This window comes from Canis lupus, chromosome 30, assembly GCF_011100685.1.
Source record: "Canis lupus familiaris isolate Mischka breed German Shepherd chromosome 30, alternate assembly UU_Cfam_GSD_1.0, whole genome shotgun sequence".
In the NCBI taxonomy this organism is placed as follows: Eukaryota; Metazoa; Chordata; class Mammalia; order Carnivora; family Canidae; genus Canis; species Canis lupus.
Window position 1 is genome coordinate 34,139,842 of NC_049251.1, and position 18,376 is coordinate 34,158,217.

Below are 18,376 nucleotides of genomic sequence, written 5' to 3' on the forward strand. Positions count from 1 at the left end.
TCTACATGCAATATAGGATCCTGGAGTGTGTCCTGAAGCAAATAAAGGTCATCAGTGGATATGTGACACACACACACACACACACACACACACACACCACGACCAAGTGCAAAGGCCTGCCTGTTCTCGAATTATTTTGTGTCACCCGGTGTGTCCTCATCTTGATGTCCACAACTTTGCCTCTCAGTCCTTTGCTATAGCCGATCTCAACTATCACTTTAGTTTTCTAAATGTCTCCTCTTCCTCCAGCCTCCCTTCCAAGCCACCCTACACCCAGCTGGCTGCAAAGTGCAGAGCGCTGGCCACATATTTCCAGTGCCTTTTGGGTACACCCCAAGTTCCTCAGTTGGGAATCCAAAACTTTTTGTAATTTACAGAAATAAACAGCCTATTTATATTCAGTCATAAAGATTGTCTTCACTCTCCCTGTGAGCTGTGATCATATTGGGTCCGAGTGTTACAGGAAGGCATCTGGAAACAGAAACTTAGAAAACTTTATTGCCCTCGTAAGGAGACCACTATCGAGCTCAGCTTAAAGGAGTAACTTCTGGGAAACTTTTATACAGATTAAAACCCAGTCTTCAATGCATACATGAAAACCTGGTGGACTCAGAATAAGATCCACAGGTTGTATCTGTGCCTTTCCTGGTGTTGAGATTGTACTGTGGTCACACAGGATGTTACCTTTGGGGAAACTGGTGAAGGGTATAAAGATCTCCTCATATTATTTCTTTTTTTCAAGTTTTTAGTTAAATTCCAGTTAGTTAACATACAGTGTAATAAGAGTTTCAGGGCAGCCCTGGTGGTTTAGCGGTTTAGCACCACCTTCGGCCCATGGCGTGATGCTGGAGACCCGGGATCGAGTCCCATGTCGGGCTCCCTGCATGGAGTCCTGCTTCTCCCTCTGCCTGTGTCTCTGCCTCTCTCTCTCTCTCTCTCTCTCTCTCTGTGTCTCTCATGAATAAGTAAATAAAATCTTAAAAAAAATAGTTTCAGTTGTATAATATAGTGGTTCATCACTTCCATACAACACCCGGTGCTCATCACAAGTGCACTCCTTAATCCCCATCACCTATTTCACCCATCCCCCTACTCATTCCATATTATTTCTTACAATGACGCGTGAATCTACAATAATCTTAAAATAAAAAGTTAAAGAAAGAACTAAAAACAAGCAAATACAAAAATCTTCCCCACTGAAACATTTCCCCCACAGTTCCCTACTGCTCCCTCCTTTCCATTTTTCCATCATCATAACAAACCAGATCCCACCACAGAAGGTGAGAATATTTTCAGGAGAGAGCCGAGGAAAGAGCCTATAAAGTTAGCATTAACCCTAACCTTGGAGGTTTATTATCAGAAGATCCATTTAGTGAACCCCCACGCTTCTGAGCTCTTAGCATCTTGTGGCAGGTTGCCAAGAGCCCATGAGCGCTGGAAGCATTGCCAGATGGATCCTTGGAGATCCAACTTCTTGGCACTAAAGCTATTTCTCAGCCTGCATGTGCCTCTTCAATGTCCCACATAATATATAGGATGAATACTCATGGTGGTTGGATATTGTTTTGTGCACACAGCCCTTCCTCTGGGGGAACCATCCCTTTGACACGCCGTGTGGTCCAGGAGGTGTCACAATGTGGTACCTGGACCCTCCCATGCCATTGGAGCAAGCCCTGACCGGGGCAAGCCCAGGGTTATAGTGATCGGTTCGGAGATGTGCATGTGGCCCAAGCTAGGCCAATCAGAATCTTGTAAGGACTTGCCTGCTGGAGCTGTTCTGGCCTGGGGTCTCGGTGCCAGGGAGATGTGAAATTAGAGCTGCCAGCAGTCACCTTTCTGGACCCCACAGAAAAAGAGCTCAGTATGAGTGAATGGAGCCAACCCACGGAGGGAATCGGCTGAGAGAGGAAGGAAAGTTGAAAGAGAGCCCTTATTAAGACCCCTGATTTCTTCTGGCTGCAGCCATGGCCTTCCAAAGCCTTCCCCATTACAAGGTGCCATGACATGTCCCCTTTTGTTTTCAAAACCCGGTGTGAGTTGGTTTCCATCACGTAAAACTCAGAGAGTTATGACTTCTGCAATACCCTAATAATTTCTTCACAGGCAGTAAAGGAAAAGCGAAGGAATCCAGCTCTCCTAAACTTTTTATGCTAAGTTTATGTAGATGTCCAGAAAAGGACATGCAGGATGCCAGCGAACCATAAACGCCTCTCCTGGAGAACGAAGAAGAGGGTGATACTTTCTAAGGCAGGTTGCAAATAACCACGACATCCTGACTTCTGCTCTTTATACTTTTTCTAAATAATTCAGCACAAATAGGATGAAATCTTCCGCAGGGTTTTCATTAGAAAATGACTTACTCATTTTGTGGTACGACTTTTGGGATGTCTTCCCGACTCACGTTGAACCCCTTGCCACCACCAACATCTATACCAACCATTTTGTTCAAAGAGACTTACCCTCTAGAATAAGACACAACCTTCTACTTTATTTTATTTTATTCTTATGTTACGGCTCGAATAACTTCTCTGCAGCAAAGTAGGTGGTGCTGTATCATCTTACGCATGCATTTCCAGACCATCTTCTGATAGGATTTTTAGAGACGCGGTTGCTTAGACGAGGTGTGGGCCCCTAACCTCAGCTAGACTGATCAAGACCGTCGTCCAGGACTTGGGGATGTTATCCAGTGAGACACTCTTCGTGTGCTCCTACCTTCCCCGTGTGGCCCCGTTCCTGGGACTTGGGGTTGTCCATCACCGTGTGGGCCAGAGTGGAAGAGGGTGCAGTTGACAGCAAGACAGGGGATGGAGAGAGAGAGCACACGGCTTCTTGTCTTGATCTGTTCCGAAGGTCGGGAAGCCTGCTTTTCCTTTGGATTCTGCTAGACGTCATGTGTCCCACAAATAAATCCCCCCTTTCCCCTTTTAAGTCAAATCCAGATGGTTGCCGCCCCTTGCAGTGTAAGAATGCTCTGTCACACATTCGGGTTCTTGCTCAACTGTAAAATGCTTTCTCCAGCCTTCTCTTCCTTGTCCTCCTTTCCCCCTTCTCAATCAAATGTGTGATCACTGACACATGTATATTATGCGGAATATCAAATATAGGTCAATGGATGTCACCATGGTAAAACAAGCAAAAGAAAAGCTCACACTTCTCAATGCTTGTTAGTAAAAGGCTGCAACAATGCGCGCTGCCCCCCTGCTGGTGGGGGGGTCAGGAGGGTCAGCCCAGGCTTTGGCGTGTGAACTTCTTGTTCCCACCAAATCAGTCGGCTGAAGTGAGAATGTTTTATTTAAGCAGACATGTGTCAGCCTCGGTTTGAAACAAAGACACTCTGCCAGCGTGTCCCATCACAAAGGCAGGGCTGTGTGAGACATCTTTGCTAAGGCACTGATTTCTCTCTATTGCCAGGCACCATTTTGGAAAGTTGCTATGGGAGGTTGGTGTGCACTTTAATGACGCCTGAGACACATTCAAGGCTAATGCTTTTGAAAAACAGGGCGCCTGAAAGGTTGCAGGACGGGGAGGTGGTGAAATCAAATGACCCATTGAGGCTAAATCACCAGCCTCACAGAGTGTTCCTTTTAGAAATACCATTCCGCCTCGGCCTGGGGCCACCACTCATCCGCTTGCTCTTCCAATTAATTATTGTGTTTTAACACTATCTGCAAAGATAATTGCCTGTCAGTGTATCAGTATGTAACACCTCGGGGTGAACGATGCTCTTGCACTCCGTCTGTCAGCGCTAATAAACACAGGGTGGGGGGACCCCACCTGCTTTCCTGTGATCAGCCGGGACCTGGAGCATCCCCTCCTCGGAGCAAGGCCGCTGCCTGCCCTGCTCACCCCCACCCCGCACAGCGCTGGGGACGGCTGAGCCCAGAGAGACACACACCTGCTCCAAGGCCACTGCCCCATCCTGAGGATGGCTTTTTTCCAACAGATCCTCACTGGCGAATTTAATTCTGAGGGCTACAGACTAGATGGCAAAGGAGGGAGGTGGTTGGTTGGTTGGTTGGTTGTTTCAAACCACCTATCCCATCACCTACCCAAAGAAAAGGGTAAAGCTCAATCAATAGGCTTTGTAATCACAGCGTTGGTTTAAAAAAAAAAAAAAAAGACAAAACAAAAACTTTCCAAATAAATCCTGGTTGGAGGAGTCTTTTGTATTCTTTAGAGCAAAACAGAAGAGTGATGGGAGGCTAGCGTTGAAGCTGTTGCCCGCTGCATTAAATATTTCAATAGGGGAAAGACAAAATTCCCCGTTTCAAATTAAACTGAACCCACTTGGTGAATGTATGAGCATCATATGGAGTAAGTGTCAATTAAGGTGATAAGTAGTGGGTCTGGCACCGAGTTCTGGACTGTTCTGAGGTCTGCTTCCCCGGCGTGGCCGTTCAGTGCTTTGGGGTAAATTGAAACTGATCCACCAAGTGTGACCTGCGATTCTTCTGAGATGCGGCTTCTCGTCCAATACCTCTGAGTTAATTGGCATTTTATTCTCATTTAAATCTCTGTCACAACCTTTTATTTTATTTTATTTTTGTATTTCAGAGGAGACTACAATTCCAATGTCTTCCCCGCAGCTCTCAGGAAACTCAGAACAAATTAGGTGGTGTCATACAATCTCACCCACGGATCACGCAGCCCTCCAGCTTCTGTCAGGATTTGGGGGGGGGGGAGGATGAGGTCGCCTGCCAATTGTGCTCTTGGTTGCAGAATGGAGAGGAAATGGAATCATTAACAGCACTGGGACTTTTTTTTTCCGAAGCCCACTTGCTTCCTATCTCCTGAGTGAACAGCTACCCTGGCACCAGGGACCTTCCCTGCAAGGACGAGAGGAATCACTGAGGCAGGAGAGGGAGAGTCTAGAATAAATGGTAACGGGAACGCTGCCTAGGGTGTGCGCGCCTCCTGTCTCCTCCCAGAGGGAGCACCCGGGATGCCCAGCAGGAGCCCCCTGTTGTTGGCAAAGGAAAGCCATAGCGCTGTTGGTCCCAGCTTCTTAGGAAGCCCTCTTCAGGGAAGTGCCTGGGTTCTTGGCTCTCATTTCCCTGGCTCCAGCTCCATATGGCATCAGCTGCGGTTGACTTCCCAGGAGGGTCCAGCCTCTTGCAGAGTCTTGGACAAACAGTATGATTAGGGCCAGCAGCTTCCACATGCACCCTGCCCACTCTGGCCTTTACCAAGTACCTCCTACTTCATATGGACTTTTAGACCTTCAAAGAACCAAAGAATGTTTCTCTAGAAATCACTGGGTTAAGGTTTTTACTTCCACCATCCTTGGCAACTCACCCTCTCACAAACACAAGCCCACACAGACATCTTTACTCACTCTTAACCCCATCTCTCGTCCGCCAAAATGTTCTAGTCCCTTTATGGCACACGGTTTTCCCAGCTTCATCAGTTTGTTGGTACACAAAAGACCTCAAGTACTTAATGGTGTTAACTCAAATTATTCTGGTGCATCACGTTGATGCAGGGACCCCACCCCCACCCCAAGATGCCTGCTCTCCGTAAGTATATTTCTGGGAGAATCCATAAGGAAGGTCTCATGAGGATTCCTGATGCCACTTGAAAAAATCAGCCAGGACCACCACTCCCACTATTTCCACTGGGAATTATATCCACAGCCTGGCACCCAGATTCCCTGGCTCTCGCCCACTGCTCATGGACAACCACCGTGATGCCCTCAGGGGACTCAGGCAGGGGAGAAATGCATTCCTCCTCCACTCTGCAGGCCACATTGTCGCCTGGGCTCCTAAAGAGCCATGCTTGAGCCCCCGTGAAGACAACTGCACCAGCTCCTCCGGCCACCCTCACTTGGCGTGACGTGGGCCAGGGGCTGGGCCAGGGCCAGGGATCGTGCTGTCTTCCTCCACCGTCATTCCTATCTGATCCTGACACCACGCACAGACCCCCTCCCGACGCCCTCTCCCCCTGGCGACGCCTTCTCCCCAGAGTGTTGCCAGCCCCCCAAAGCAGCAGATGCAGCGCGACACTGACATCCCTGGGCCCAGCTGGAATCTTTGCTCGGAGTCCGTGCCACATTTTGCGATCCTCTCGGCCTGTGGATGACAGAGACTGGCACAGCCCTCCTATGATCTCATCGGCCCTCCGGAGCGCCGCATTCATGGCTTCTCAGCAGCATCGCCTAGTGAGAGCCATAATTTCATTGCTTTGCATTCACTCATGAAGTTTTCATTTGTCTTCTTCTTTCCATGTCTTTGAGGCATTTGAGGGCAGAGCCCATGTCTTCAGTAGTTTTGTACCCTCGCACAGGATGTGGTCATTCCCTGGCTCGGAGGAGATGCTCCGCGGCCACCAAGGACGGACTAAACCGGGGTCAACATGGTACGCTCGGGGTGAGATGGAACTTAGCCTGGCGGCCCGCAGAGGCCCTTACCGAACCTTACTTTCCTAGATTCCAATTCCGGAGGTCTGGAAGAGGTGCCTGGAAAGGAATATTTAATACGTGTCAATGTTCTAATAAACACCTTCATTTGGAACCCCTAGACTGCTTCTGGTTCACTAGATGCAGGGAGTGTAGGCTGTTCGGTTGGGGTGGGGCAGGCATGGACTGGCTTTCCCACTGTGTCCCGCTAGAAATCCCTGACACCTGCTCCTCCACGTTTCCTGCCCCAGCTTCCCATATAGAGTTCACATTATGTACCACATCTGATGAAGAGCTTTCTGGCTTTACCACATTCTGGTGTGAGGCCTCCTTGGTTAGCTCAATGCTTCCCCGACCTTCCTGACCTTGAGAGATGCCAACTTTGCCTTATGGGACACTGGGCCTGCGGGGGAGAAGCAGAGGTACCTGGCCAAGCCAGATGCCCTTGGACATGACAATGGAACAAGCAGTGTGACAGGGGTGGGGGTGGATTTTATTTGTGAGCCTCACGAGGCATCACCTCTGAACTTCCATGAGTATCAGAGGGGAGTGGGACATTTTCAGGGGCTGACAGTCCTGCATCAGGAGATGGGGGCAATGAACCAGGGGAGGTCTGGGGTGTGACTATCAATGTGATCTTGTTTGTCCCCTAGAAAGGTTTGCTTTATGGACGTAGCAGAAGCACTGTGGGAAGAAAGGCTCATGGCAATCTAGTCTCATAGTTTTAAATACCAACTATATCCTGATGACTCCCACATTTATATTTGCAGCTCAGACCTCTTTTCTGGACTTCAGTCTTATATATCCAAACACCCACTCAACATCTTGATTTAGATGTTGAACAGGCATCTCATACTCAACATACCCCAAATTCCTAATCTCCCCCTACCCAAAATTGTCTCCACCCACAGCTTTCCCCAGCTGAGCTGATGGTCCCTCCATCTTTCTCTTGTTCAACCAAAACCCCTGGGGGACATCTTCTGACTTCTGTCTTTCTCTCACACCCTGCATTCCATGGTTCAGTATATCTGAAGATAGATCCAGATTCCGAATGCTTCTCCCACTTCCCCTGGTACCATGCTGCTCTGAGCCACCACCAGGACTCCTCTACATCACAAAGGTTTCCTAGAGGGTCTTTCTGCTCCCGCCCTGCTTCCCTACCATCTCTTCTTAACATAGAACCAGAAGGGACGCCTGGGTGGCTCAGTGGTTGGGTGTCTCCCTTCAGTCCAGGGCATGATCCTGGAATCCCAGGATCGAGTCCCACATGGGGCTCCCTGCGTGGAGCCTGCTTCTCCCTTTGCCTCTCTGCCTGTGTCTCTCATGAGTAAATAAATAAAATCTTTAAACAACAGCAACAGCATAGAACCAGAAGACAAAGTAAGACAAAACAAGTCAGATCATGTCTCTCTGCTCAAAACCCTGTTTGTGCCCCACCCCCACTCTGTGTAGAGTCAAACCTCACAACCTGATAGTGGCCAACCCAGCCCCATATGCTCTGCTCTTTCTCTGCTCCAACCTCATGACTTTTTTTCACACCTTCTCCCCACCTCGTGCCAACCACAGTGGGCCCCTTCCTGTCCTTGAATACTCCAGCATGACTTCAGAGCTCTGTTCAACTCTTCCGTCTGCTGAGAAAGCTCTGCTCCGTATATCTGCTGGGCCACCTCCCTCATTTTCATCATGTCTGTGCTAAAATGTCACCAGTCCATGAGGCCACCTTCTGCAGCCCCACCTCCTACGTACTCTCGGTTCCCTCTCTCGGCTCTATTTTTCATTTCCTTTTAGTACCTACTGCTTTTTAACAAATTGTATAATTTACGTAGGCACTTTAGTCATCATCTTTCTCCTTCCATTAGAATGTAAGTTCCACCAGAGCATAAATCTTTGTTTTGTTCATGAGTCGGCCTAGCATACAGAAAAAGTACGAATAGGCACTCAGAAATGTTGAATGTCACATGTTGAATGGAGAGTTTGGGAGTGCGTGTCAGTTAGCAAAAGAAGGTGTGGGCCAAAAATGGTAGAAATAATGGTGAAAGCCAGCAATCTTGGACTAAAATGTACTAGGTGTTCAGAGGTTCAGTATGAAGGTGAAAAGAAGGTTCTTTGAGGAAACCAAAATGGGTAGAGTCCACTGGAGATTTCAATGTCTTAATGTTGAATGAAGACATTAAAAAATGATGGTGAAAACTCCACTCTTCCTTTTTTTTTTTTTAAAGATTTATTTATTTGAGGTGGGGAGAGCAGAGAGGGGGAGAAAGAATCCCAAGCAGACTCCCCACTGAGTGTGGAGCCCGACCAGGGGCTCCATCTCATGACCCTGAGATCATGATCTGACCCAAAATCAAGGGTCAGATGCTCAACTGACTGCGACCTGGGCACTCCAGAAAACTCTACTCTTCTTAATATGACCTCTTTCACATACCATCATTTCATCCTCCATTGATTCTACAAAATAGATTTAGTAATCCCATTTTATAGTAAAGGAAACTGAGGCTCAGAGAGATGAACAAACTTGCCTAACTCTACATAACTGGGAAGTGATGAGTCAGTGGGGCCTGGTTAATCCCAGGGCTCAGCTCCCTCACCTCCCTACTCATTGCGATGCCAGGCAGAGGAGAAGAGAAAATACTTCACCATTGGTTGAACAGACCAATCTGGGGTTATCACTCTTCAAAAATGTCCAGCTTGGAAGGGTTCCTTCAAAGACTGAGGTCATTCCAAGAGATGCCAACACACATTCCTTTGTGCCGCCTGGCTCCCCACTCGAGCATGAAGACCTCATTCCCCGGATTTATGCAGGATAGAATCTTCTAGCAACACCACCCCGGACTGTCTTCCTCCTCTACCTTCCCACCCTGAAACGCTGTCCATTCTCACACCTGGGCTAACTGGTCTGCTCAACTTCCACTTTTCCTTCTTCTAAAAGGATATAAATCCAGACCTAGCTGGCTCACCCAACTTCCATTTTTCTCTTCTCTTTTAAGAGGATATAAAATCAATAGTGATCTGGAGACCAATTCTAGCATTTTAATCGAAACAATAGACTTGGAGGCCAAAGGGCTCTGTGTTGACAAGACAAAGACCACATTGAGGGCTGCAGGCAGCCAGCAGAGAGGAGTTATGACTGTGTCCAGCTTAATGGCAGCCAAACACAAAAGAGGTTATTCACCCGAACTAAGTTTTAAAAATTCTATAGTGTGCAATTTGGACTTTGTTGGAGTTGTTTTGTCTATTTCTGTGGATGCTGGCCTACCCCCTCCTTTGGCAGAGCCAAGAGTGCCTCCATAACTCACTTGCAGATGTCCTCCAGTGCCGTTCCACTTCTGGACTCTATGTTCATTAGCAGACACAACTGGAAATTCTTGAGCTGTTGCAAAATGGGTCATTTGGAACCAAATTCCAGTCTCTGAGTATGTTCATATGGCGGATTGTTGGAACTCTCTTGGCTGAAGGAGATGTGGATGCTGTCATTATGCCTCCAGCGTTGAAAAAGGCTCAGCTAGAGACAGGTGGCATGTTCTTAGGGTCGCTGCAGCTGGAGCAGGTCTTGGGCAGTGTCTAGTTCATTCTCACAGGAAAAGCCATGGCCCTGAGATGGGGGTCACAAGGCCATGCTGGCAGCCCTCACAAGCACATTCACAAAGCCCATCACGGAAGCCTTCTTTTGCTGTCCCTGCACAGACTGTGATGGCTTTGGCCGTGACACTGGGCTATTTTGTAGGCAGCAGAGGCATTCATAGCAGACCTCGACATTCAGCTTTTGTTTGGTTCTGCTTGACATTTTCTCGTTTTGTGGACTCGGCAACCCCAGTCATTCACTCAACAAATGCATAGTGAGCACCTACCACTCTTCCGTGGACTGGCCCTCTGTCTCGACAGCAGTAACGACTGACACTTGTAGAGGGCCCGAGGTGCAGCAGGCATTGCTCTCTTTGCTTTATCCACAAAAGCTAGTGAATCCTCACCACAACCCCAGGAGTAGATGAGCTAGTGATAACATGTAAGAAAAGAAGTCTGAAAATCAATGAAAGCCAGATGCTAAATTCCCTGGTTTCCCAAGGGTTGCTTCACCAACATCCATAAAAAGTTAACTCTGAAGTTTCCATTTAGGAACTCAACCTGGCCATCCCAGAGACACGCCAGGCTCTTCCCCTTTGCGAGCCTAACCCACTTCCTCCTCGGCTTCTGGGACCAAGCATCCTTCCAAGGGGAAGAAACATTCTCTTGTTCACAAGATTGCCAAATGTCACAAGCACTGAACTGCCGGAAAGGGTGGTACTGCTTTTCTAAATACAGAGCCACCCCCCAAAGAGAGCCAACTGCACATCCTGGGCAGCCCCTCTGGTCCCTGGAGAGCTGGAAGCACTTTCCTTAGCTACCATTTGTTCTCTCTCAGTGCTGCATGCATGGTGGCTGCTCAGCAGATGCCACTACTGACTCAGTGTGCGTGCATAAATGAATGGATAATGGTTGGTTGGATGGATGGATGGATGGATGAATAGGTGGATAATTTTTTTTTAAACTTTAGAGATCTTGGGGAATTCCTGCCCATAAGAATCCCCTTGTCTGCTCTAAAATGCCACCTCTCCAATATGTCTAAAACTATAATGTTGCATTTTTATGATCTTAGGCTACACAGTCCAAAATGGTAAAGCCACCAGTTACGCGTGGTTACTGAAATTTAAATCTAAGTTGACTACGAGGATAATTAATAATTCCGTCCCTCACTTGCACTATTTACATTTCAAGTGCTCAAAAGCTAACGAATCCTCACCACAACCCCAGGAGTGGATGAGCTCAAGTGCTCAAGAGCCACAAGTGGTCAGTGATTGCCATACTGGACAGAGATCCTTCAACACAGAAAATTGTCCTGGATGCATGGCTCTACGGAACCATTTCTTAAATCTTTTTTGATTCACAGACCAATCAATGACAAATCTGATCAAAGATTAAGATTTTCTCTATATCTTTGATCAGAACAAAAGTGTGAATGCATCAACCTGACTCCCACTCAGACTTTCCATGAACACAGGTTAAGAACACTTGCTTTAAATTTCAGTCTTTCTTAAAATGAAAATAATGCCTTGGAAACACAACACAACAAGTGGTTATCAGCTCTCTATACCCGAGTGTGCATGAACTGAATCAGACGCTCTCTAGAGCTCTATCCATCTGGTTTGGAGCAAGAGGAGAAGGTGAGAGCCCTAAGGATGTGGTAACTGCGGAGGCAGGGAGAGAGACCCAAGGAGAGAGAGAAGGTGCGTTGGCCCTGGAGACACTTGCATACTGTGTAATGATTCAGGGGACCAGTTTTTCCTCCACCACGCAGCTTATCACAAAGCAAGATCCTGATGATGGTCTAGCGTGATGTAAGCACATGGTAGGTGCTTAACACACAAAAATGTAGAATTTCTCTAACTGGTGTTGTGCTGTACATCCTGAGGAATACACTCATGAGTTAAACATGGCTCTTGTATTCAGAGAACTCAAGTCTCCTCTGAGAAAGACAAAGATCTAAGCAGCAACTGTAACAGGTAATGCCGGCTAATGTTTACAGAGCCAAGTACCTTGTTATATATTATGTGTAGGTTACGTATTTTTTTCACATTTAATCATCCCACCAATACTATGGGGTAGGCTCTATTGTTATTCCCATTTTATGGATGATAAAACTGAGGCTCCGGGAGAGAGGTCACTTGCTGAGTGATGGAGCTGAACTCAAGTCAGCTCTCCCTGATGCCAAGGTCAGTGTTTGCTTCGTGGAAGGAGGTTTCTGCAGGTCCCTAAGAGGTTTGGGCACACACGAACCCATGTCCCAAGACAGCTGAGTGGTTTTAGAGGTGGATGTTTAAAGCACGGGCTGGCCAGAGGGCTAGGCTGGCCATTAGAACACTGTCCAGTCTGGCCTTCACAGACCTGACTGTCTGCCTGTGTCCTCCGCCTGGGGAAGGCGGCCTCTCCCAGTTGCCTGCCAACTGATTATGCACTGCCAGTGACCATCAGCTCTTCCGAGGGCGATGGCGAGCCAGCCTTTCCCAGCCAGCCACGCAGCTACAGGCAGGCCTCTGGACACACTGTAGTCAGAATGGAAAGACTGATCCATTGGAGAGCACAGGCTCACCCTTCCCATAGTTCTCCAAGTCCAAAATTTTCCTGGCAGGGCTAGACCCCTTACATTTGTCTTGTAGCATTGGTAGTTTTGCCACAGACATCATCTCTTCGAAGCCACGCAGCTCTGTGTAGCTCGGGATTCTCGTCCCCTGTTCCAGATGGGACACACAGGCCCAGAGGCTCCCTTCACCTGCCATGGTCAGAACAGGTCTAGGACGAAGATAAGGGCCTGAATGCCTGCTGGCTGCCCTGTGCTGAGAGGTTTCCATGGTCCATCTGGTGTTTTCTAGGGCACCACGGGGGACCTGGGGGCCAAGAGGTGTGGAAACAGAGAAGGGCAGTGCCCCAAGAAGGACATCCTAAAGATGCCACATCTATAGAGCTGCCTGCCCCTGCCGTATCTCCCTGTGGCTGGAGGGGACCCTGGGCCACTGGCCCCTTTCCTACTTGGCAGCCCCTCAGGCATCTGCACAGCATGGGCGAGGAAGTGGGGATCCTTCTGAGAATGCTCACCCTCCGCCACCAAAGGGAGGCCCTGCCACATGGCTATGCCTATGCTGTTAGGAGGGTAGGCTGGTGAGAGTCTCTGGTTTCTGGCGAGTCATTCAACCTCTCTGGGCCTGTTTGTCACCTGCAGGCTGAGGATAATGATGGCAGCTCTTGCTCACCTGGTAGGGAGGCCTGAGGGTCAAAGGAGGTAACTGGTTAGAAGGTCCTTTGGACAGCATGTTGCTATAACTAAAAAGCTTGCTCTTTCTCAGAGAAGAGTCTAGAAATGTGCCAACACTCTGCTATAGGCACGCACGCACAGACAGTTTCGCTTTCAGATCTAGTAGGGATTTTTAAGCCCTCGGTGGCGTTCCCAGGATAGCACTGGGGACACAGAGAGATCTCAAGCGTGGCTTCTCCTCCATGGAGGAGTCTGGTCTTGTTGGAAGAGCACCAAAGCATCCTCATGGAGTGTGAGAATAACTCCAGAGCCAGCTGCGGCCCAGGCTGGGAGGAGATGGTCTCACGGCCTCAGAGGGGTTGCCTAAGACCTGGGAGCCGCTCTCCTGGCCATTTCAAAGCCGGGAAGAAAGACTTCAGTGATTGGCCTGAGGACAGACAAACAGAAAGCTAGTGGCCAGACCTGACCGAACAGCACATGTGCCGGTTGCACTTCTACTCAACACTTACTCCTTACTCCTGACGCAGAAGTTACACACACACACACGCACGCACATGCACATTTGCACACACCCCTTTGGGCCCACACGAAATGGGATCTAGAAAGACAACACAAACTTTATTTAACACGAGGCCACGTTCAATGACACCTCTTGAAATATGAAGCATTCTTTTTTTTTTTTTTAAGATTTTATTTATTTATTCATGAGAGACACACAGAGAGAGGCAGAGACACAGGCAGAGGGAGGAGCAGGCTCCATGCAGGGAAGCCTGATGCAGGACTCGATCCCACGGATCGAGGTCTCCAGGATCACGCCCTGGGCTGAAGGCAGGTGCTAAACCACTGAGCCACCCGGGCTGCCCCGAATGTGAAGCATTCTAATTAAGAACGCTACTCTGGAGTCAGACATGCCCTAGCTGGAACCCCTGCCGCCAGCCACTGGCCGTGTGACCTTGAGCGCGTTACACTCCAAGCTCCTCTGTCAGGTGAGCCTAATACTTGCTTGTTATGGGAACCAGATGAAATAATACTCAGCACGCGGGCTCAGCCGTCGCCGGGCTGTGGGCGAGGTGATTGTTACTGTTCTAGAAGGAAGAAGACGGAGAGGACGAAACAGGGCCTTGGTGTCAGGGACAGAGCAGGGCTAAGTGCCTTCAGCACCTATCTTGTTTCATTTAACACTAAGCCCAGAGGTTGTTCTAGTTGTGGTCCCGACAGGGGGGATTGGAGGCCCAGAGAGCTTAAGTAACTTGCCCCAGGTCACGCAGCCAGTAAGCAGCAGCAGATACTTGAGTGTAGGTCTGTCTGCCCATCAGGCACAGAGACCTCCTTCTGTGTCTCCGAGAAGCTTCAACTTGTCTTCTCAAAGGGAGATGGCTCCTGGCACAGGCCCCCCGGGTCACAGATCCGCCCTTTCCAGCAGGTCAAGACCAGCTAGATGCAGGGCTACCTGCCGGGCTGCATGCACATTGTCTCAGCGTCATCTCGCGTCTGAGTTTGGGGCTCTGACCCCTCAACCAGTGCCAGACTGAGCTGGTCCAGCTACTCACAGGACAAGAGTCAGAGGTCTGTCAACTCTCCTTAATTATTTTCTAAGGCCTGCCTAGACGGAGGCTTCCTCTTAATCCAGAAAAACGGGTTTGGGGCATGGGGAAGGGGGCCATATTTCCATAGTCTACATTTCTGAGGCCGAAGACAAATCCTCTCTAGCAGGGGTGACAGGAGAAGGGAAGGAGCAAGGATTTTGGCATCAGACAGACTGGAGTTTGACTTCTGGCTTTTCTGTCCCCGGCTGAGTGACCTGGGCGAGCAGATGTGTGCCTCCGGGCTTCAGTCTTACCACCTGTAAAATGGGGGTGATGGGATCTGCCTAGAAGGGTCAGAGGTAATGGAACTGCACCTCCAGGTGCTCAAAATCTATGGGTCCTGCCCTCCTTCCTTCAGGGATGAGGACAGCCGGCCTCTCCTCCTTTCCGCAAAGGCGGTCCCATCTTCATGGCTTCCTCCCTTGTTGCCAGGGCCTCTGCCCTGAAATGAGCCTCACTGTGCACCCTCCCCCCTGCAACCCCCACAAGAACCATTCCTCAGAGATTCAGAACGGAGGAATTCAGAACTGTGTAATCTCAGTCAATGATCTAAGCCTCAATATATTTTCCCCTCCTTTTTTATTTTTTTCTTAACTTTAATTTCATTTAGCCTGGCTTCCATACTAAAAATACCAGCCCTTGAGATAAAAGCATGTGCATTATGATTTTGCCTTATTCAACCTTCCACAATACACTGAGTGCTTGAATAATGGAAAGGGAAAAACCAGATGCTCGGTGCGATGCTCCGAGCCTGCTAAAGCTCCGTCTGCTGCAGGAAAGGGTCTTTGTGCAGAAATTGATCATTTTCCCCCAGAGTGATTGTGCTGGAGTTAGGGAAGGGCTGCAGGAAGGCACGGGTCAGCTCCTTTTCCTTCTCTGGATACGAGGAAACTTTACTCCAGATGAAATCTTGCTGCGGTCCCATAAATCACGACCCCGATATACTTGCTGCATCTGTAACAGGAAGAACGGACACTCTCACCCACCCCGGGGAGGTTGCAACGTGCAGAGAGGCCATAAATCCTCAATGTGCCTCCCTTCTGCTTTCAGAGGTTAGTGTGGGGGCACCCAGCCAGGAAAAAGCAGGGGTTTCAAAGCTTCTGCTACCTTCTGTGGAGCTAAAGGACCCACTAGGGACAGTATCTCTGCTGTTTGAAGGCAGTAAGGTAATGGGGCTATTTCCTGTCGGTGGCTGTCCTCGGAGGATGGTTTGCAAGCAAGAGGATGAGTCAAAAGGAAACAGACACCACTCTGGTCTCACCCCAGATGGCACGTTTCTAGAGAAGGGTTTTCCTACCTTTCAATGGGTCTGAACCCCGATAGCCCTGGAGATTTGTCCTTGGGAGTGGAGATTGTGTGTGTGTGTGTGTGTGTGCGCGCGCGTGTGCACTGCATGCTGCTTGGTGAGGAGCTTGGGGAGGCAGGGAGCCCTAGAGTGGAGCTTGCTTTGGAGCACCAAGACCCCCCTAGACTAACCTATTCTCCCCTGTTTTTCCACCAGAGGTCAGTTCAGTGTCCTCTTAAATCGGATCTTTGGCTTTGGGAAACGTACAGCTGGGGACTTACGATGTGCCTCTATCAGGTGGGGAAGGGGGCTTTATCGCCAATCAAGGCCAGCCTCTATGGGTAAGAGATAGGGTTCCCCTAAAGGATGCTGGAGAGTCATCCCAGAAGGTGGGTGCTTGGCACCAGAGACAAGCCCTAAGGGCACCATGGGCCCCTTCAGCTTGGAGTTAACTGCCCCCTTACTATTTTCCCTGATGGGAAATGTCATATGTGGCTTAAACTTTCCCACACTACAGTTCTTGTCGGGTGTCCACAGCCCTTCCTTACTGCCTTGGTGAATGAAGGAGGGGATGGGTGCCAGGAAGCATGGCTGCCTCCTCATCCCTCCATCAAGTCCTGGTAGTAGTAGCCGGATTGCATGGAGAAGGACAGTTCTGGTGTTGTCAGCGGTGACTTGCACTGCTGGAGGGAACAGCCTTCCTTGAGGACCCCAAGAGCAGATCGGAGGGTGACGCTCTTCCCCAACATACAATGGAAGGTGAGCTTCCAAGGGAACCAGAATGTCTTTGAGTTATGCCTCCAAAGACTTTTTGGTGCAGAGCAGTGTCAATGGCATTTTGTCCCAAGCATAGAAATGAGACTGTAGATTTTTTTCAGTCAAATTTTCTACTCTTCGTTTTGCTTGGATCAAAACAGAAATTGGTCTGTAGGCCGTGTACTCGTTCATTCAACAAATGTGTACTGAGCACTTACTCAATGCCTTGGTTATAGTTCTAGGGTTCTCTGACAAATCGTGGGCATTGGAAATTCTAGCCCAAAGTCCCAACGTTTGGGGAGAGCCTTCTCTAATTTTTCTTAGGCTCACATCATTTAATCAAATAGTAGCCACCTGTGATGGCTAATCTTATGTGTTGACTTGACCAGGCTAAAGGATGTCCACAGAGCTGGTGAAACAATCTTTCCAGTATGTGTGTGTGAGGGTGTTTCTGGAAGAAATGAGCATGCGAATCAGTAGAGTGAGTAAAGATCACCCCCACCAATGCAGGTGGGCGTCATCCTATCTGGAGACTCTGGCTGGAAGGCAAAGGCAGACGAAGGGTGAACTCATTCTCATCTCCTCCTGCCCTCAGAACTTAGTTCTCCTGGTTGCCTGGCCTTTCTTTGAGTTTGAACTGGAATTACACCACTGGCTTTCCTGCACCTCCAGCTTGCCAATGGTGGACTGTGGGATTCCTCAGCCTCTATAATTGTGTGAACCGATCCTTTAAAGTAACTCTTTCTCTCTCTCTCTCCCTCTGTAGATCCTGTTGGTTCTGTTTCTCCAGAGAATCCTGACTACACCACCCATTCCATGCTTGCACATCTGCTCCATTTTGGAGCCATTCTGACTATTGAACTCAGTGATGAATTCCACCCCATGGTAATTTCCATGGTCTAAACCATCTGAGAAGTTTCATTACTGTCCCCTGGAAGTGTCCCTCCTATGTGCATTCCCTGGATCTGCTCATCTTTTGCCTAAACATTCCCAGTTTATCCACTATATCCCAATGGACTTGGTTTCTAGGCACCTACCCTGCCTCCCTCATCATCATGAAGTCCTTTGCAATATGCTTTCAGGTCAAAATTTTTCTTTTTTTTATTTTATTTTTTCATCATGACAAGTGTACTCTTTAATCCTCACCCCCACACCCCCATCTCCCCGCCTACCTCCCCTCTGGTAACCATCAGTTTGTTCTCTAGAGTTAGGAGTCCATTTTTTGCTTTGTCTGTCTCCCTTTCCCCCACTGCTCTGCTCATTTATTTTGTTTCTTAAATTCTACCTACGAGTGAAATCATATGATATTTGTCTTTCTCTGGCTGACTTGCTTCGCTCAGCATTATACTCTCTAGCTCTAGCCATGTTGCTGCAAATGGCAAGATCTCATTCTTTTCTACGGTTGAATAATATTTCATTGCATACGGGATACCATATCTGCTTCAGCCATTTGCCTGTCGATGGACACCTGCATGGCTTCCATATCTTGGCTATTGTAAATAATGCTGCAATAAACATCGGGGTGTATGCATACTCTTGGGTTAGTGTTTTTGTATTCTTTGGGTAAATAC